The sequence below is a fragment of the Phocoena phocoena genome, chromosome 4 (genome assembly GCF_963924675.1).
Source record: "Phocoena phocoena chromosome 4, mPhoPho1.1, whole genome shotgun sequence".
NCBI lineage: Eukaryota > Metazoa > Chordata > Mammalia > Artiodactyla > Phocoenidae > Phocoena > Phocoena phocoena.
In genome coordinates this window covers 97898970-97921624 of record NC_089222.1, presented here as the reverse complement: position 1 = coordinate 97921624, position 22655 = coordinate 97898970, and the positions used below count along the sequence as shown (strand labels likewise).

The following is a 22655-nucleotide window of genomic DNA, read 5'->3' as shown; positions in this document are numbered from 1 at the left end:
TTGCAAGCCACACTACTTCAGGATGGTGTCGTAGTGAGGTTTTTTCTCCTTTTCCTGCCATGAGAGTTTCCACAAAAGAAACAAAATAAGCCAGGATGATCCTAAAGGAAATCAAGTAAGGGACCTGAACAAACAAAATAATGTACTTTACCCCTGTCATCTTTTTAACAGTTTGGTTTCATCACAGACTAAATTTCTGGGTAAGAGCATGGACCCTGGAGCCTGCAATCAAATCTTGCTCAGCTAGTTGCTAGTACAAGGAAAAATACTTAACATCAGTGCACCTAGTTCATCACATGCAAAATTGAAAACTCATAGTACCTGGGCTCATAGAGGTTTTAGTAATGATCATTCACAGAAAGTGCTAATTTAATGTTAGCAATCATAATGATTTCTTAAAAGCAGAATTTTGTGTCCTAAGAGCCCTAAGGACATATTTTAAAAGGAAAATGTTCAAAACCGTTTTCGTTTTGTTTTTTTAAAGAAGATGTTGGTGGTAGGAGTTTATTAATTAATTTATTTATTTTTGCTGTGTGCGTCTTTGTTTCCGTGCGAGGGATTTCTCTAGTTGTGGCAAGCGGGGGCCACTCTTCATCGCAGTGCGCGGGCCTCTCACTATGGCGGCCTCTCTTGTTGCGGAGCACAGGCTCCAGATGCTCAGGCTCAGTAGTTGTGGCTCACGGGCCCAGTTGCTCTGCGGCATGTGGGATCATCCCAGACCAGGTCTCGAACCCGTGTCCCCTGCATTAGCAGGCAGACTCTCAACCACCGTGCCACCAGGGAAGCCCAAAACCGTTTTGTTTTTTTTTTTTTAAAGCAAGCAAAGATTTCAAAATGCAAAAATTTCACTAAAAAAGAAAATTACACCCCACCCTGACAAAGATTCTCTCTCTTGACCAAACTCTTACCAGGCTCTTCTGAGCTCTTGCTCAACTAGGCTCTGACATTTGGGCTTCTGTGTTCATTTCTGCATTGTCCAATTAGAGCAGAAATCCTGAGACCGTTGAGCCAGAATCCGCCATCTTCCATACTTGATTACACTTGGTATCCAATCAAGTTCCTCATCACCCTCCATCTCACAGATGATAACTGATCACCCTGGCCTGTCTTCATCAAGAACCCTGTTAGGTCAGTTTTGCCAGAATCCTCCCTGACCCCTGATGTTTCCTTTTAGTAATTTTCCATCCATTCACTCCTACTCTGCTCCTTAGCTATAATTCCCACTTTTCCTTATTATATTTGGAGTTGAGCCCAATTTCTCTCCCTCACTACAAGACAACACTGCAATTTTCCCTGTATCTATCACAAGAACCCCCTCCCCCTTGAATAAAGTCTTCCTTACCATCTTTAACAAGTGTCACTGAATAATTTTTCTTTAACAATACTTGCTCACAAATATCAATGCAAAAAATCCTGTAAAATATACTGACAAGCTGAATCTGGCAGCACATAATAGTACATTACAGCCAAGTGTAGTTTATTCCAGGAACGTAAAGAGAAAAGAAAGCACCGCTTTCCACAAGTGCTGAAAAGGCACTTGACAAAATTCAACATCAATTCTTAATTAATATGGATTTAATGGAATACTTCCTCAATATGATAAAACCTACTGTAAAATATCTGAACCACGTTTTTTAAACATGCAGGACCCTAAACATACATTTCTGTTGAGTAACTCCCTGGCTTTATCAGAATATTGAACCCTCATTATTCTGTCCCTTTTATTACTGAATATTTTTAAATGTTACACTAGGATTTTATTTTGTAACCTGCTTCAGCATTTTTATTGAGTGCCTGAGACATGGATTAGGAAAATAAACAAAGAATGATGTAACCAATTATATTACATATTCTTTTACTCCAATGATGTAGGAATATATAAACCAAGGCAGTGGATTGGAAGCATTACTGGAATATTTACACCTGAAGCCAAGCTTACCAGAATTGTGAGTTAGAACAAACTTGCTTATGAAGGCCCCAGATTTAAGCTTCCATGTCCATTTCCCTCTTTGACTATCTCTTTACCAGATGTGGTAATCCTCATCAATCTTATTTTCATTTGTTCTTAGAGAGGATCACAAAAGCAACTATTTACAACTTAGCATGAGTGAATTCATATTAATACACTACCCCTACTCATGATCTGTTCTATTTTAATTACATAAAAGACAAGCATATGTCCTCTACTAAATATATACATGGCATCAAGTAACCAATGGGGAGAATCTTTTGGCCTAGCACCCTTCCTAATTCCTTTCTTCTGTCCCTGAAATCACAATATACAAACAGCCACCTTCTCCATAAGCTAAAGACAGCTGGCTTGCAAACATCCTGTCAGAGACCAGATCTGTAGAGGGTGTGCAGGCTTTACTCTAGCAGGAGAGGGCCAGGCACCACTCTGCTCTCACCGTTTTGCTTTAAAGATCTGGGACCCTCTGGACTCAATCAGGGAAGGTGGACATCATCCCAGACACTGTTCAAGGCCCAGAGAGAAGTTTCAAAATCAATTTCCAAGTAACTTTGAGCCTATTAAAGACAGTCCATAAACACCTTTTGTCAGTAGTTAGGTTTATTTTTGATTAAAAAAAAGGAGGCCAGACTGTTTCTATCGTGATTTGGACGTTTAAAAACAACACTGAGGGGGCTTCCCTGGTGGAGCAGTGGTTGAGAGTCCGCCTGCCGATGCAGGGGACACGGGTTCGTGCCCCAGTCCAGGAAGATCCCACATGCCACGGAGCGGCTGGGCCCGTGAGCCATGGCCGCTGAGCCTGCACGTCCGGAGCCTGTGCTCCGCAACGGGAGAGGCCACAACAGTGAGAGGCCCACGTACTGCAAAATAAATAAATAAATAAAATAACTGGCTGAAGAGGGTCAGTGATTTAGAAGGAAACCCAGGGGAGCAGTGTTTCTAAAAAATGGCCTAACCACTGTTCATGCTGGCACAGAGTGATGTGGTAGAAAAACAAGGCTACCGATAGCTCTGAGTTGAAGGGTGAGGCATGAGAGTTTGATTCTCAAGGTGAAGAATATTTAGCAGTAATTTTTCTTTTGCTTACTTTCCTTTTAATATTTTTTTTAAAGTAATACACCTCTTCCTTCCCTAAACCCCAGTCTAAACATGAGAAGAAACATCAGACAAAACTAAACTGAAAGACATTCTACAAAATACCTAACCACGACTCCTCCAAACCATTAAGGTCATCAAAACCAAGGAAAGTATGGGAGACTGAGTCTACAGGAGCCTAAGGGGACATGACTAGGTGTGATGTGGTGTCCTGCCTGGGACTTTGGAATGGAACAAGATCTTAGGTTAAAATGGAGGAAATCAAATCAACTGTGGACTTTAGCTAATAATGTATCAATACTGGTTCCTTAGTTGTGACAAATGTACCATACTAACCTAAGATGTGAATAGGAGAAATTGAATGTCAAGTACACAGAAATTCTGTCTTATACTTGCAACTTTTCTTAAACATAAAGCTATTCTAACAAAGAATTTATTAAAAATAAAATCATCTGTTTTTACAAAAAATAGATAATATAAAATTTATGTATCGGGAGATGGCTTCAAGATGGCAGAGGAGTAAGATGTGGAGATCACCTTCCTCCCCACAGATACATCAGAAATACATCTACATGTGGAACAACTCCTACAGAACACATACTGAATGCTGGCAGAAGACCTCAGACATCCTGAAAACCATGTGGCTGACAGGGTTTTGGTGCTCCGGCCAAGTGTCAGGCCTGTGCCTCTGAGGCGGGAGAGTTGAGCTGAGGAAACTGGTCCACCAGAGACCTCCTGGCCCCATGTAATAGCAGTCGGTGAGAGCTCTCGCAGAGATCTCCATCTCAATGCTAAGACCCAGCTCCACTCAACAAACGGCAAGCGACAGGACTGGACATCCTACACCAAACAACTAGCAAGACAGGAACACAACCCCACCCATTAGCAGAGAGGCTGCCTACAATCATAATAAGGTCACAGACACCCCAAAACACACCACCGGACATGGCCCTACCCATCAGAAAGACAACATCCAGACTCATCCACCAGAACACAGGTACTAGTCCCCACCATCAGGAAGCCTACACAACCAACTGAACCAACCGTACCCACTGGGGGCAGACACCAAAAACAATGGGAACTACAAACCTGAAGCCTGTGAAAAGGAGACCCCAAACACAGTAAGTTAAGCAAAATGAGAAGACAGAGAATCACACAGCAGATGAAGGATCAAGGTAAAAACCCCTCAGACCAAATAAGTGAAGAGGAAATAGGCAGTCTACCTGAAAAAGAATTCAGAATAATGATAGTAAAGATGATCCAAAATCTTGGAAATAGAATAGACAAAACGCAAGAAACATTTAACAAGGACCAAGAACTAAAGAGCAAACAAACAGTGATAAACAACACAATAAATTAAATTAAAAATTCTCTAGAAGTAATCAATAGCAGAATAACTGAGGCAGAAGAACGGATAAGTGACCTGGAAGATAAAATAGTGGAAATAACTATCACAGAGCAGAATAAAGAAAAAAGAATGAAAAGAATTGAGGACAGTCTCAGAGACCTCTGGGACAACATTAAATGCACCAACATTCGAATTGTAGGGGTTCCAGAAGAAGAGGAGAAAAAGAAAGAGACAGAAAATATTTGAAGAGATCAGAGTTAAAAACTTCCCAAATATGGGAAAGGAAATAGTCAATCAACTCCAGGAAGTGCAGACAGTCCCATAGAGGATAAATCCAAGGAGAAACATGTCAAGACACATATTAATCAAGCAGTCAAAAATTAAATACAAAGAAAAAATATTAAAAGCAGCAAGGGAAAAACAACAAATAACATACAACAGAATCCCGATAAGGTTAACAGCTGATCTTTCAGCAGAAACTCTGCAAGCCAGAAGGGAGTGGCAAGACATATTTAAAGTGATGAAAGGGAAAAACCTAAAACCAAGATGGCTCCACCCAGCAAGAATCTCCTTCAGATTCGACGGAGAAAGTAAAACTTTTATAGACAAGCAAAAGCTAAGAGAAATCAGCACCACAAAACCAGCTTTACAACAAATGCTAAAGGAAGTTTTCTAGGCAGGGAACACAAGAGAAGGAAAAGATCTATAACAACAAACCCAAAACAATTAAGAAAATGGTAATAGGAACATACATATTGATAACTACCTTAAATGTAAGTGGATTAAATGCTCCAACCAAAAGACAGAGACTGGCTGAATGGATACAAAAACAAGACCTGTGTATGTGCTGTCTACAACAGACCCACTTCAGACCGAGCAACACATACAGACTGAAAGTGAGGGGATGGAAAAAGATATTTGATGCAAATGCAAATCAAAAGAAAGCTGAGTAGCAATTCTCACGTCAGACAAAATAGACTTTAAAATAAAGACTACTACAAGAGACAAAGAAGGACACTACATAATGATCAAGGGATCGATCCAAGAAGAAGATATAACAATTGTAAATATTTATGCACCCAACATCGGAGCACCTCAATACATAAGGCAAATACTAACAGCCATAAAAGGGGAAATCGACAGTAACAAAATAATAGTAGGGGACTTTAACATCCCACTTTCACCAATGGACAGATCATCCAAAATGAAAATAAATAAGAAAACACAAGCTTTAAATGATACATTAAACAAGATGGACTTAATTGATATTTACAGGACATTCCATCCAAAAACAACAGAATATACTTTCTTCTCAAGTGCTCATGGAATCTTCTCCAGGATAGATTATATCTTGGGTCACAAATCAAGCCTTGGTAAATTTAAGAAAGTTGAAATTGTATCAAGTATCTTTTCTGACCACAATGCTACAAGACTAGATATCAATTACAGGAAAAAATCAGTAAAAAAAAAAAAAAGTACAAACACATGGAGGTTAAACAATACACTATTAAATAACCAAGAGATCACTGAAGAAATCAAAGAGAAAAGCAAAAAATACCTAGAAACAAATGACAATGAAAACATGATGACCCAAAACATATGGGATGCAGCAAAGGCAGTTCTAAGAGGGAAGTTTATAGCAATACAGTCTTACCTCAAGAAACAAGAAACATCTCAAATAAACAACCTAACCTTGCACCTAAAGCAATGAGAGAAAGAAGAAGAAAATAACCCCAAAGTTAGCAAAGGAAAGAAATCATAAAGATCAGATCAGAAATAAATGAAAAAGAAATGAAGGAAACGATAGCAAAGATCAGTAAAACTAAAAGCTGGTTCTTCGAGAAGATAAACAAAATTGATGAATCATGAGCCAGACTCATCAAGAGAAAAAAGAAGACGCATATCAACAGAATTAGAAATGAAAAAGGAGAAGTACAAACTGACACTGCAGAAATACAAAGGATCATGAGAGATTACTACAAGCAAATGTATGCCAATAAAATGGACAACCTGGAAGAAATGGACAAATTCTTAGAAAAGCACAACCTTCCAAGACTGACCCAGAAAGAAATAGAAAATATAAACGGACCAATCACAAGCACTGAAATTGAAACTGTGATTAAAAATCTTCCAACAAACAAAAGCCCAGGACCACATGGCTTCACAATTCATAATATCAACATTTACAGAAGAGCTAAGAAACACTTATCCTTCTCAAACTCTTCCAAAATATAGTAGAGGGAGGAACACTTCCAAACTCATTCTACGAGGTTACCATCACCCTGATACCAAAACCAGACAATGATGTCAGAAAGAAAGAAAACTACAGGCCAATATCACTGATGAACATAGATGCAAAAATCCTCAACAAAATACTAGCAAACAGAATCCAACAACACATTAAAAGGCTCATACACCATGATCAAGTGGGGTTTATCCCAGGAATGCAAGGATTCTTCAATATATGCAAATCAATCAATGTGATAAACCATATTAACAAATTGAAGGAGAAAAACCATATGATCATCTCAATAGATGAAGATAAAGCTCTCAACAAAATTCAACACCCATTTATGATAAAAACCGTCCAGAAAGTAGGCATAGACGGAACTTACCTCAACATAATAAAGGTCGTATATGACAAACCCACAGCAAACATCATTCTCAATGGTGAAAAATTGAAACCATTTCCTCTAAGATCAGGAACAAGACAAGGTTGTCCACTCTCACCACTATTATTCAATATAGTTTTGGAAGTTTTAGCCATAGCAAAAAGAAATAAATAGGAATCCAAATAGAAAATGAAGAAGTAAAGCTGTCACTGTTTGCAGATGACATGATACTAAACATAGAGAATCCTAAAGATGTTACCAGAAAATTACTAGAGCTGATCAATGAATTTGGTAAAGTAGCAGGATACAAAATTAATGCACATTAATATCTTGCATTCCTATATAGTAATGATGAAAAATCTGAAAGAGATATTAAGGAAACATTCCCATTTACCATTGCAGCAAAAATAAAATACCTAGGAATAAACCTACCTAAGGAGGCAAAAGACCTGTATGCAGAAAACTGTAAGACACTGATGAAAGAAATTAAAGATGATACAAACAGATGGAGAGATATACTATGTTCTTGAATTGGAAGCATCAACATTGTGAAAACGACTATATTACCCAAAGCAGTCTACAGATTCAATGCAATCCCTATCAAACTACCACTGGCATTTTTCACAGAACTAGAACAAACAATTTCACAAGTTGTATGGAAACACAAAAGACTCGAAATAGCCAAAGCAATCTTGAGAAAGAAAAATGGAGCTGGAGGAATCAGGCTCCCAGACTTCAGACTATACTACAAAGCTAAAATAATCAAGACAGTATGGTACTGGCAGAAAAACAGAAATATAGATCAATGGAACAGGATAGAAAGCCCAGTGATAAACCCACACACATATGGTCACCTTATTTTTGATAGAGGAGGCAAGAATATACAATGGAGAAAAGACTCTTCAATAAGTGGTGCTGGGAAAACTGGACAGGTACATGTAAAAGAATGAAATTAGAACACTCCCTAATACCATACACAAAAATAAACTCAAAATGGATTAAAGACCTAAATGGAAGGCCAGACACTATAAAACTCTTAAAGGAAAACGTAGGCAGAACACTCTATGACATAAATCACAGTAAGATCCTTTTTGACCTATCTCCTTGAGAAATGGAAATAAAAACAAAAATAAATGGGACCTAATGAAACAAAAGCTTTTGAACAGCAAAGGAAACCATAAACGAGACAAAAAGACAACCCTCAAGAATAGGAGAAAATATTTGCAAACGAAGCAGCTGACAAAGGATTAATCTCCAAAGTTCACAGGCAGCTCACGTAGCTCAATATCAAAAAAACCAAACAACCCAACCCAACCCTTGGACAGAAGACCTAAATAGACATTTCTCCAAAGAAGATATACAGATTGCCAACAAACACACAAAAGGATGCTCAATATCACTAATCATTAGAGAAATGTAAATCATAACTACTGTGAGGTATCAGCTCACACCAGTCAGAGTGGTCATCATCGAAAAATCTACAAACAGGGCTTCCCTGGTGGCGCAGTGGTTGAGAGTCCGCCTGCCGATGCAGGGGACACAGGTTTGTGCTCCGGTCCGGGAAGATCTCACATGCCACAGAGCAGCTAGGCCCGTGAGCCATGGCCGCTGAGCCTGCGCGTCCAGAGCCTGGGCTCCGCAACGGGAGAGGCCACAACAGTGAGAGGCCCACGTACCGCAAAAAAAAAAAAAATAAGTACAAACAATAAATGCTGGAGAGGGTATGGAGAAAAAAGAACCCTCTTGCACTGTTGGTGGGAATGTAAATTGATACAGCCACTATGGAGAATAGTATGGAGGTTCCTTAAAAAACTAAAAATAGAACTATCATATGACACAGCAATCCCATTACTGGGCATATTCCCTGAGAAAACCATAATTCAAAAAGAGTCATGTACCACAGTGTTCACTGCAGCTCTATTTACAATAGCCAGGACATGGAAGCAATCTAAGCATCCATCAGCAGATGAATGGATAAAGAAGATGTGGCACATATATACAATGGAATATTAGCCATGAAAAGAAACGAAATTGAGTTATTTGTAGTGAGGTGGATGGACCTAGAGACTGTCATACAGAGTGAAGTCAGAAAGAAAAATAAATACCATATGCTAACACATATATATGGAATCTAAAAAAAAAAAAAGGTTCTGAAGAGCCTAGGGGCAGGACAGGAATAAAGACGCAGATGTATAGAATGGACTTGAGGACATGGGGAGGGGGAAGGGTAAGCTGGGATGAAGTGAGAGAGTGGCATGGACTTATGTACACTACCAAATGTAAAATAGATAGCTAGTGGGAAGAAGCCGCATAGCACCGGGAAATCAGCTGGGTGCTTTGTGACCACCTAGAGGGGTGGGATAGGGAGGGTGGGAGGGAGATGCAAGAGGGAGGAGATATGGGGATATGTGTATGTGTATAGCTGATTCACTTTGTTATAAAGCAGAAACTAACACACCATTGTAAAGCAATTATACTCCAATAAAGATGTTAAAAAAAATTTATGTATCAATGAGTCAAAGGAAGCTCCCTCACAAGCCCCAGGGATGCAAAAGCAGTGTCATTAATCAGCAGCTTTATTCTTTCTTAGATTTATATAAAATAGTGGTATGATTTATAGTTAAAGGTACTTTAGGATTTGATAAGCTAAGGTAACTATTTTATTGGCAATCAATGTGGCATATCATAAGACTTCTATTAAGTACAACATCATCCACAAAACCTGAAAAAAAAATCTATGGTCATGGAAATCTCCATATAGAAAATTATTAGTTTTTCTCTGCATCTGCAAGCATCCACATGCCACAGTTAGCTGTAATCTGACCTGAGGGGTACAATCCAAATTTAAGTATTCCCTTTATCTTCTAACATTTGGCAGACAGCTCCTGTGCCTTATTTCATCAACACTGAGTAATGTCTGTTTGAAAATTACCCTTGAAAAGCCTCCTTCTGTTTTAAGCCCAGGCAGAGAGTCCCACTCGTGGACTATTCAGTTCTTAAAAAGCACAATCTTAAGTGCGGCCACTTTGCGGGTAAGCAAACAGAGCTTCAGGGGGGCCCTTGGTGCTGCAGTTCTGTCTCAGCTGCCTTGCCCGTGCTGCAGACACTGTTCCCTCACCTGCTGGTCCATGAAGGAGGGCTGGAAGAGAGCAGTCTCGCTGAGAGAGGGGTGCAGTCTGGTGAGGGGGTTGGAAGGTAAAAAGACCATAAAATGCTACTTGTCTACTCATGGCTTGAAAGGCTACTCTAAGCAGTTGTAAATTTCAGTCCTGTAACCAACCTTGCTCCCTGTGCCCACCCCCATTCTCACATTCCGGTGACAAGTAAGGATAACAAATTGACACCACAGCAGCAAACTGCTTTCAGCAATGGGGTACAAATGATTTGTATTTGCGGTACACGGGCCTCCCACTGCCGTGGCCTCTCCTGTTGCGGAGCACAAGCTCCAGACGCGCAGGCTCAGCGGCCATGGCTCACGGGCCCAGCCCCTCCGCGGCATGTGGGATCTTCCCGGACCGGGGCACGAACCCGCGTCCCCTGCATCGGCAGGTGGACTCTCAACCGCTGCGCCACCAGGGAAGTCCAAATGATTTGTATTTGAACCGAAGTCCACATCCATTCTGAAGACTGGTTACTAGAAAATGAGAAGCTCAAATATCACTGAGGTAACAGATGTATCCTGTCAAAAGGCAGTGTTAACAAAGCTCACCACAAAACACATCTGTAATAATTAAGTAACCCTAAAGTAATTACATATTAACAAGCTCTAACAGTGGCCCTTGATAGTCTTGACCAACTCAGGAATATCACTGACATCCTTTCAGGACGTTCAGTGTCCCTTTTGGAAAAACACTACTGGGGCATTTTTCTGGAAAACTGGGGAAATCCTGCTAAGTCATAGCTTTGCAAAGCCTCATGGAAGCCAGAAGTCCAAATAGAAGACAGTAGTTATAAGTAGTGCCAGTTCTGCTCTAAATTTACTATGCTTACTGAATTTATGAATACAGAAGTTTAGCAATTTTTAATAAATCACTAAGTAGATTACTAGTACCCTGCCCTTAGCTGTACATAAAAATGAACGTCTGTAGCATCATAAATCATCACAGATAAAAGTCCTCCACCTTTTAGAGTATTTCTAAGCCTCTGCAGGAAGATGTGGGCTGAGGATCACGTGGGATCTGGCCCAGATTCAGTTCATATTTTGTTCATTTCTGTACCTTTAAACCTAGAAACACAGTAATTGCACAACAAACATTTTCTGAAAGAATGAACGAATCTTTTTCTCTACCCCTTTATTGCCTGGGGCTGGAGTAAAGATGGAGGAAGTTTGATGCTTTGCAGAAAGGAAACAAAAATAAGTATAGGTCTGGGAAATAGCTGTCAGCAACAGCAAATAATCTTTTGAAAAGCAGGTAAACTTCAACCACTGAATTCGTCTTTGAGGAGCCTATCTGTAGAACTGATATTTTTTTCCTTTGAAGTTCTTTCTTATAAATAGTATGTGGTTTTGTGTGTAAGGATAATCCTTACCTTTCACCTGAAAAGTAATTTAAGCCAGATTTTAAAGGAAATCCTACTAATCACTGTTCAGGCCTTATTTCTGTTAAACATTACAAAATCACTTGGAAAATGAACAAATGCCCATTTTGACGAAGCATTCTGCTGTGCCCTGGGGCTCCGAGACAGTTCTGGTTTCTCTCAGCCCTTAAAAGGCAGCCTGAGGGCCCTGGCGCCCAAGCAGGGTGGGACAATGGTGAAGGTTAAACAATCCATAAAAGGCGCAGCCACCTTGGACCGCAGAGCAACTGCTAATGCAAAAATGACTAGGAGCATCTGCCATTGGTGGGATTCTAGAATGTTCAGTCATAGACCACAGAAGGGAGCTGACATGAAGCTCATGTTGGTATGTATGTTCAGAACAGATGGCAGCAGTGAGAAGCAGCCCCTCATCTCTGTGCTGCAGAGTGAAGCCTCTAAATAAGAGATGACAACCCAGCTTTGATGAGAAGAGAGGGCGTGGAAAAGGTGGAGGTGGAAGGAAGAGGTTCAAAGGGGCTTTTCCTAAACACTGTAAGGTGGACCCCTGAAAGCTCTGCCACACTCCTTCACTCTTCAGTTTGCTGTCTGGAAGGAAAGATGCACCCTTTTTCCAAATAGAGGAGCATTTCAACGACAGATTTCAATGTGGAAAACATTGCTGAAAACTTTTCCTGAGAGTTTTCCTATAATTTCGGTGAGAGCTGCGGAGGCGAAGCTACTGAAAATACACACTTCGCCTGGTGCTTACTACGTAAGTTTATGACCCCAATCAATGCAAAAATCAAACGATGGATCTGCTATTTTAAAAGTAACATTAAAGACACCAAAATATAAAACATTTTCTCTCTTTCATGGACTCTGTCTTGACCTGTCATGGTATTGTTGTGCCCTGCGGAGGTGTGCAAACCCTCACCTCTCCCCATCCCTCACCTCTCCCCATCCCCACTCTCCTGACTGTGTGGGACCCTTTCCCACCAGAGGCAGCCTCAGCATCAAAGCACCTTACCCCACACCTTAGCCCTCAGGGCAAAAAAAGCCAGTCTCCCTTTCCCAAAGGCCCGCCATCAGAACCCATAGACCCCAAGGGATTGTAACCTCAGTCCTGGGACAGAGCTACCTGAATGGGGGTGGGAAAGAAGCTAACGCACTGTGTCACTGCCAGCCAGTGCGGGGACTGCTGCCACCACATCCCGCCAGATGTCATCAAGGGGGGGAGGTGCCCACCAGACCCTCCCTGCATCCACACCCAAGCCCCTGCCCAAGGTGGAGGGCAGTAGTAGTTGCTAAGTGGAGGTGGGAAGAGGAAGGCCTACAGCAGCCAGTGGGGGACCAGGCAGTTGAGAAGCAAATTAAGGGAGGGAGTGGCAGACAAAGACAAGAGCCCAGGCGCCAAGCCCTCAGCACACACGCCGTTGTCCCATCCCACCTCACTGATGAGATAAAACTGAAAAGTAAGCTTACTAAAATTTCCAAGACAGCAAAGCATTAAACTTCACTGCAGGGCTCCTCTGAGTGCACTGGTCACATGCCCAGGAAGCCACACTCGACCTGCCCCTCCATCCCCAATCCCTCCCCGCATCCTGACCACAACCCAGATGGACCAGGTAATTACTCATTTCCTGTCATCCTGGCGTTCAGTCTGGAGCTTCTCACTCAGCCACTGTCCCAAGCTAACCCTGCCTCACTTGCAAGCACTGACAAATTCTCTCCCTGACCCTGGAAACCAATACTTGAACTCTTTCTCCTACCACTTGCTGCCACAGCCAGTACCCATCCTTTCCTGGCTTAGAGACCTGTTAGACGTTAAAACTGTTGACTTCATTGCCGGTAGTTTTTTCCTTGCCTGTGTTTTATATGTGCACCCCACAGAGAAATTTAATGTAGGGTGTTGTTTGTGAACTTGTTTAATGTTTGGCAAGGGCTTGCTCTTGATGGAGAGCCTGCACACACACACATTTTCCAGTGAATGCATCAGGTTTTTAATGTTATCTCTACAGGAAATATGACTGAAAAGTTGGGACTTTGGATATTTTCCTTTCAAATAATAAAGCTAGATCATGTTAACTATTAGGTGGTAAACCAGAGCCTTCAAATCGGCAAGGTGTTTTCTTTCTTTTTAAATGCTCAGTCAGCGTTACCATGCGGGGGTTGAGGGGTCAGGAATAATTCCCAGGAGACGAGTTTGTACGTAGGGTTCAAAGGTTACATAACACTTAGATGCCATGGGGAAAGCACTATAGCATGGTAGTCAAATGCACCGGCTTTAGAGCCAGCCTGCACCTGCAGACTCCTTCACTTCTCAGGGATTTACTGTCTTCATTGGGAAGAAGAGGATGCTAATAGTAGCTGCATCAAGGGGTTGCTGTGAGGAATCAATGACCCATCTCTGTAAAGCACTTGGCCCAGCATGTTGTAGGTGCCCAATGACATTAAAGCATCAGCTCGTGGGTTGGTGAAAACTTCCACTCCAGCATTTGGTGAGCAGCTACTATGCCCTCAGCCTCGTTCGTGAAATGCATCAGGCAAACCTGTGGCAAACCTCTTCTCCTTGAGCAGTACCCCCAGTGGCAGAGAAAAGGCTGAGCTATTAGCTTGGAATCAGGTGATGAAAGACTGGAGGACGATGCTAAGAATTCAAGGCTTTCTCCCATGTGTGTATTATGCACATAATTTTTCAACTAAACTGGAACACTTTTGAGAGAAATGGGAGCATCATTAATAATTAAGCCAGAACAGCAGGTGTAAGCCATAACCAGGCCTGAGAAATAAGGTAGAGTCAACGCTGTAAGCCAGTTACATCATTTTTTTTCTCCTAGAGATTTCTACCCCAGGCAAAGAGGGACTTTATTGTGTTGACTGGGAGACCTGCCCAGCAAACTCCCAGCAAATTCTGGGGAGTCATTTCCTACACGCACAGATCTATTGACCCTGATCATGGAGTACACGAGGGATGGTGAGAGTCAGCTCTCACCCTGAGCAGCTGTTTGGTTGGTGAGACAAGACTAGTGAAAACAAAAACAAAATCATGAAAATGGAACAATCCAAACCAGAATGTGACTAAATGCTGGCGCTCGCAGCATAGCACTTCAGACGGGATCAGTATGTGACAGAGTGTTGTGTCCAGAGAAAGTAAAATGTTTAAGGAAATAATATATGGGTAGTTAGGAAACTAGGATTTGATTGTAGTCCTTGGTTTTGAGATGCATTCCTAAAAGTAAAGGAAATTACAAAGTCTAAACATTATCTAGGATCTGTCCCAGATAACCCTCTAATTTATCCTCCTATTGGCAGCTATCTTTCTAAGACCACTTCTCATCAACAAGCCTCTTGCCATAAATCTGGGACAGGGTATACTTTTGACCCATGACAAAAGGGCCATACGCTATTTGGGGGAACCCTTCTAGAAATAACTAAGAATAAATTTTTTAAAGTTAGATTTTGGTCTCAGTGCACTGTGCAATACCTTTGAAAAAAATTGTTGTGCTTTATATAAGAATATTGAGTTTCTTTTATTGTATTTCCAAGAAATGATAAATTTGGAGACAGTTTATCTATTGTTTGGTGAGATCAGGAAGACCATGGAAACATTATAGTTGAATCCGATAGAAAAAATAGAACTTTGAAAAGATGTTATCTTTTTTTATAAAAAATAGAACTTTGAAAAGATGTTATCTTTATCTTAAAACAGGTGAAATAGGCATATGTTATCAAACAAGGCTTTTCTGTTATAAACTCATGGCGAATTGTTTCAGTGTTGGCATAACATTTATTAAGAAATTGGTACCCACTAGGCCAATTTCTTTAAAAATTCCCCTTTGAAGCTTACTCAAGTTCTGCTAAATTTTGCACCTTGGAGGAAAATAAAGTGATTCTGAGATTCCTATTATTTTAATGAAAAATCTGGATTAATCTTGACTATTTAAAGCCAAATACTTCCCAGTGATAAAACCATTTCCAGAGAAAGAACTAAGTAAGAAATAGTTTTAAACAGAAGAGAAAAAAGCATCTTAAATGTGACCCACAGCTGTTTCAGACTTCCTGGGTCTCTCCCTTGACTCTCACCCATTCATTCATTCATCATGCTTCTAAATTATGACAACATTGGACTTGAAAAAGAAATCTAAGGCTTCTAGGGTCCTTAGCTCCTGGGAGTTTTCTATTTGTATAGAGTCTGGGAACAGACTAGATACACCAAAATAAAAACAAATAGCAATTTATTAAGAATGATGGTCAAAGAAAATGCTTAGCCTCTAGGATATTCACGGAGAGAGATAAAAATGTTGCCTTCCTTGGCCAGATATGGCCTTAGGAAGAGTAGGGGCAGTAGGGCTTGACAGGGCAGCTTACAATAAAGAAAGATGATGTTGGTGGTATGGGTAGAAGAGACCAAGTTTTGGGGACATAGGAACTGCTTTACATATTTTAACTCATTTAAACCTTAATGAGTTAGGTAGCCAATGGCTCCTTCCATGATACATGGCCTTTCTGTCTGTTTACTACTTAAAGGACATTATAAAAAGAAAAAGAAGTAAATAAAATAAAGGACATTATAGAAGCAACAAATCAAGGGCTTGTGTGTACTTTCCGCTGTAGAAGAACAGATAAAATTCCCTACGTTTTGAGAGGCGGTAGAGTGCAGTGTTTCAGAGCTCAGGTTCTTGAGCCAGACTTCCTGGGTTCAAACCCTGGTGCTATTTACCATCTGAGGCACTTTGGGAAGTTTACTTAAAACTCTCAGAGGTTCAGTTTTCTTATGTGTAAAAGGGCACTAATACTACTACCTACCCCTGCATAACTATCATATCCCTCATCTGCATTTTGGGACTACCTTGTATTCACCGCAGGAGGCTATTTTGCTCTTTCCACTCAGTCTCTTGTTAATTCTGCCAGAGATGAGGAGAACTGAGCTGGCTTCAATGGCTGACACTGTATCTTTTCTTCCTGTTAGTTTACCTTGCCCATTTTCACTAGTTATTTTTCAGCTTAATTAATTCCTTATATAGTTCCTTCAGTTATTTTCAACCTCCAATTTTTCTTCAGTGAATCCACCATCACCTTCCTTGTGGCACTTACAATAAATATTCACTCGTTTTTTGTCATTAGGTAATATTTATCCTTCCCTGTAGTAAACAGTAGAATATCTATTATTTTGTATTTCATCCCACTTCCATAAAAATGAATAGAGCATGCTTAAATATTTTTATGATGAAGAGAAAAGGACAGCTGAAGTTCTAAGGGCTGCAAGGATGAGAGAAAATTGTGCATTTGCTCTTGCTTTCTATACAAATGTAAAAATTAAGGGTAAAACTTGTAAGGGGTGTTAATAATATAGAGAAATATAAATTGCACTTATAAGCATATAATTTTCATATCTGAATCACTGTAAATAAATTTTATTCAAAAAATTTTTTAATTAATTTTCCCCAGTGAAATAAAAGCAAGAAATGTCAGAATAAGAAACTGATGATTGAAGTTTGGCCTGAACTTGTTAAGATAAAACTACCATCCATTAAAATAAATGAAACAGTGGCAAGGTCTTATTTTGATCTATATTTAGTAGGACAGGTCAAAATTCTTGCCATGTTCTTGCTAAAAATTGCTTTGTAAGACAGAGACAAGAAAAGTGAAATCTAGGGATGCCAAACCCTTTCAGCTGTTTCTTGCGAAGATTCACCTTCTCCTTTGGAGGCCACGGCTGTGAAACTCTAATAAGAGTCACCTGACAACACTATTCAGCCAATTGCACTGAAAGGGAATCCCCCCTTTAGGACTAAAAGACGGTGACTATGGAAGACACTTGTGTGTGCGCCAAGAGTGCTGTGTCACTGTCTTAGCTTTTGCTTCTTTGGTTTCTTAATCAGTTTGGGGAGTTATCCTTTCCAAGAAAACACTTCTTAGTTGTGATAGACAGTAGTATGGTTACTTCTTTTCAGTTACTGACAGCTCTGCTAAAACAATCTACCTCTGCAATTTTACTGACACTGCATCCTCCAATAAACAACACAGAAAATGAAAGCACAGGACTATTACTTAGACTAAGGTTTTTTAATCTAAGCGCTAAAATCTTAGAGCTGACCAAAACTTTACCAGTGATTTAGTCCATTCATTATTAGCAACTGAAACAAAGCTCAGAAAGTTCGGTATATTATCTAAAACCACTCAGTTTGTTATAATAGCAACTAACAAAAATTATAAAACATACCTACTCTGTGCTAGGGTTTATGTTAGTCTTATCATAATAATTTATAGTCTTCACAAATAACTTATAGTCTTCACAACACTCCTGAATGATTATTTTTCTATTTTATAGATGAAAAAAATGAAACTGAGAGAAGTTCAATGACTTACCCAGAACTACTCCGTAGTAAGTAGTTGTGTTGAGTTTGAACCCAGGTCCGTCTCCCTGAAAACATACATATTCTTTCCCCACATGGTGCTGCCTCTCCAGGCAGAGAAGGATCTTTCCTAGAATGTAGATATTAGCATTCTGGTCCAGGATCTCTCCAGGGCAGAGCACCTCAGGGCTATCGGTATCGCGTCCGCCTCCTCCCTAGCAGGAATCACTCTGAGGGGTTACCGGCAAGATGGCAACCAGGGCGAGTAACTGAGAGGCTCAGTGTGAGAAACTCGCTCTCTTAGGGCGGTGAATGTAAAGGTTAGCAGCTGTGAGAACATGAGGATTAAGCAATTTGCCCTCTTAGATCCCTTTGAAGTCCTAACACCTGGTTGGAAGATAAATCCTTAAGTCAGAATTCCTGGTAGTGATAAACATATATGACTTTTTTCCAATTTAAGCTTTTCTTGCAGTAAGGATACTAAAATAACTCCTTAACTTGCTCTACAAAACAGATGGAATGTAACTTTTTCCTTCCCAGGTGACGTTGATTAAAGTATTTTCAGAGGTCAAGAGAACATCATGAAGTATGAGTCTATAAAGATTCAATGTCAAAAAATTCTCATTTTTTTCCTTTTTTGGATGTTTGCAAAATTACCAACAGCTGAACATAAAAGTAACAAAGCAAAAATTGAATGTGTAAGCCAGAAATGAGAACATTCATGATGTGGGAAAAAAGGTTATGGGAAACTAGCAGATCTATTATATAAGAATCATATTTTAGCACATCATTGCAGGACTCAAGGCCATTAATGGTTATTAATAGTCACCTGGGAAAATACTACTTTTTCTACTGCTCCAATTAATCTACAAAAATCTTAGAAGATTCTACAGAAGTAAAAGTTTTACAGACGTTTCATATGAATTTTAATTTCCAAAATAGCAAAAGGGAATATTTTATGGTTTTTATTTTTACATGTAAGAGCAGCAAGTGACTTTTGAAAATACCTCTGTCAATACTAGATAGATAGATATTAAAATAAATGTAGAAATGCTTATAAATGATTATTTAGTAGGAGTCTTAGTCCACATATCACTAAACGTTAACTTCAATATTTCTGAATGATCAACAGCTTCTCACTTCAGTGGTGGGATCTTTTAAACACATCAAGAAGTGGAATGAGTCAAACAAAGTGACACTTAATATTTGTTTCGAAAACAAAAGTAAGTTACAATATCTGGGTATAGTTTGGTGCAACTGAAGAAATACTACTATCCTCTTACAGAATAAAGTAAGAAGAGGGGTTATAAGTGACACTTTTTTTCCATAAAGAAATAAAAATTCTTTGCTCTTGCCACTTGGACCCAAGGGATTTCAACTCATCACTTTATGATCATGAATTCACTAACATGCCCACAGCACATCTGTGAAAAATAGACTTTATTACTGTTTTACAGATGAACAGAATTGAGAATGACCATACTGTAAATTGGTAGCAGAAAGGGAATAGAATAGAGACACAAATTTCAAACATACAGTCTGTGCCAGGCAGAATAATAGCCCTCAAAGACTGCCCACATCCTCATCTTCAGGACATGTGAATACCTTAGGTTACATGACACAGGAGAATTAAGGTTGCAGATACAATTAAGATTGTTGATCCACTGACCTTAAAATGTGGAGAGTAGCCTGGATTATCCAGGTGGGCTCAATATAATCATGAGGATCCTTAAAAGTGGAAGAGGGAAGGCAGAAGAGATCAGAGTGATGTGGTGTGAGCAATGTTTGACCCAATGTTGTTGGATTTTTTTTTATTGAAGTATAGTTGATTTATAATATTATATTACTTTCAGGTGTACAGCATAGTGATTCAGTATTCTTACAGATTATACTCCATCAAAAGTTATTATAAAATAATGGCTATAATTTCCTCTGCTGTATGATATATCTTTGTTGCTTTTCTATTTTATACCTAGTAGTTCATATCTCTTAATCCCTTGCCCCTGCTCCCTTTCCTTTCCCCTTTGGTAACCACTAGTTTGTTTTCTATATCTGTGAGTCTTTTTCTGTTTTGTGTGTACATATATATATATATATATATATATATATATATATTCATTTGTATTGTTTTTTAGATTTGAAAGTAGAAGAGGAATGTGGGCCCCTCTAGAAGCTGCAAAAAACCAGGGAACAGGTTCTCCCCTCAGAGCCTCCAGAAAGGAATGCAGCCCTGCCTACAACCTTGACTTTAGCCTAGAGAGACCCACATTGGGCTTCTGACATACAGAACTATAAGATAAGAAATTTGTGATGTTTTAAGCCGCCAAGTTTGTGGTAATTTGTTATAGTGGCAATTGAAAACTAATACACAGCTGTTTAATCATTTAAGAGCCATTACTACAATCATAATCATTAAAAAAGACTGTAAATAATCAATTTAAGCAACCAGAGGATAACATTTAATTTGGAAATGCAAGTCCATTTTGAAGTAATAAAAGTAGAAGCACACAGATTCCTTGGCATAAAGAAAGATGGAAAAGGAAATATCTAAGAGGAATGTTTTTTTCCTTTTCCACCAGAATACTAGAAGAGAAAGGAGATAAATAAAAAAAGCACATTGATCTAAAGGATAAGGTAAGAGTTTTAAAAATGCTGCTTGCAATAGCCTTCCAGGAGAAGTTTGGGAAGCTTTGTGCTTAGAGATCTTTAAGATACACAGTGATCTGTTCTAGGATGGTTTAGATATATATTAGCCTGATGACAAGGGCCTAGACTAGACAATCTCTCATGGCCTCCTCCAGCCTAAATATTCTACACAGACTTGACTCTGTTCCATTCAGTGCCACAATATTTATTACCTATCTACACAATGTAGGTCATCCTGCTATGAATAACCAAATAAGACATAAACTTTGACTTTAAAAAGTTCACAGTTTAATAGTGAACCAGAGTTAAACAACCAACCATATTTAAGTTAGACAATGAAAAGAATCATAGGGGTGGATAAGTGATATACTGATTAAAAATCATTAAATATCTAAAAATCAATGCAGAATAACCAATGCATTCTTACTGATTATAAAACAAACAACATCATTGGTCACCACTGTAGATTTCCAGGCATCAACTTATTACGATGAGAATTTATCCTGTCTTTCCTAAAACACTAGATAAGAAACATGGAAAAGTAAATAAAATTCTTTAATGTAGAATTTCAGCTAAAAAATACAGAAGGAATGATAGAATTAGATTCTATCTAGAATGTAAAACTACCAAACTACCATTTTACAACCTCTGTATAAAATAATGCATCTGGGCAATGAGCATTGATAGATGCTAAAAGCATTAAGTGAAAATTTGATGATGAATTTTATAATGGAGGGATCAGGCTGAGGCCACCTAAACACACCAAACTGCTTTAACATCACTAAGTATGACACCAGCCATTATGTACCTCTTTGGGAGTTGTTAGGAAATAAACCATACCATCTATAAAGTATTCTTTCCTCCCAAATACTTAACCCAAATCTAAATATCTTTCACAGGAAAGTCAGGGATAGAGGAGCCAGTTCAAAGAGACATGGAAGCAGTCAGTTAAATACAGAATGTGAACCAGGATGCATAATCCAATTTCTCCAGCAAATCAATGACGTTTAAAAAGGGAAGGGAGAGAGGACTGTTATGGAATAAAAGAGACTAATGAGACCTAACAGCCAAACCTAACATGTAGAACATATAGGATCCTGATTCAAAAAAGAAACAACCCTAAGAAGGCATTTTTAAAGATCACCAGAGAAATTTAAATATGGACTAGGTATAAAAAAAATATTATGGGATTATTGTTATAATGTGATAAGAGCAAGGCATTATTAAAATTATTTCTTATCTATTAGAGGTGCATACTGAGGTGTTCATAAATTTTACAAATATGATATCTAGTTACGCTTTTAAATACCCCTAAAAATAGCGTGTGTGAAGAATACATGGAAAGAAATTAGCAAAACAGTGCTATGTATTTAAGTTGTATGATGAGACATGAGGGTAATTACAGGTTTCCCTCTCCTTATATGTTTGAATTTTTTCATAATAAAAAGTTTTAAGGAATGAAAATAATTGTAAAGAAATAAAAAGATACCTAGTCTATTTGATCATCCCTCATCACTGAATTAGTAAAAGCTTGGTATATCTGTGCTAGAAATTTTCTTTATAGTTTTCTACACATATTTTTCATTAGCAGTCTGACTTCTATCACTTTAGGATTGAATGCCTTCCACATCATAGGGAAAGGATGTTTATTACTGACCAAATTTGCAATCTATATTACCAAGGATAAAAAATTATCATAGTAAAATATTACTTCTAATGCTCAACAAGTAAAGGAGCAGTAGATCTGTTTCCGCTTGTTTGGGGGTACGTATACAGCTTCCAGCCACTTTCTATAGTGAAGGGTGAATATGGTGGGGAAATATTTGCAAATTTTTAAATTCCTTATGGTTTATATGGTCAAGGTTAGTGTTGTTACATTTGTCAAAGTGCCTAATTCCCAATTTTGAAGGGTTACAAACTGTAATGTGTCTGCTTTAAAGTGCTTATCTTATGTAAAATTCAGTCCAGACATTTATAATTAATAATGTTACTCTCTTGCCTAATTTTATTTATTTATTTATTTATTTATTTATGTTTTGCGGTACGCGGGCCTCTCACTGTTGTGGCCTCTCCCGTTGCGGAGCACAGGCTGCGGACGCGCAGGCTCAGCG

General features: G+C 39.0%; 1 protein-coding gene across 1 annotated transcript in view; it reads right to left on the bottom strand.

Annotated features, from left to right (window-relative positions):
* The window catches only part of ABI3BP (ABI family member 3 binding protein), a 216487-nt gene that overhangs the window by 181060 nt on the left and 12772 nt on the right, over positions 1-22655 (bottom strand). The window lies entirely within an intron of this gene.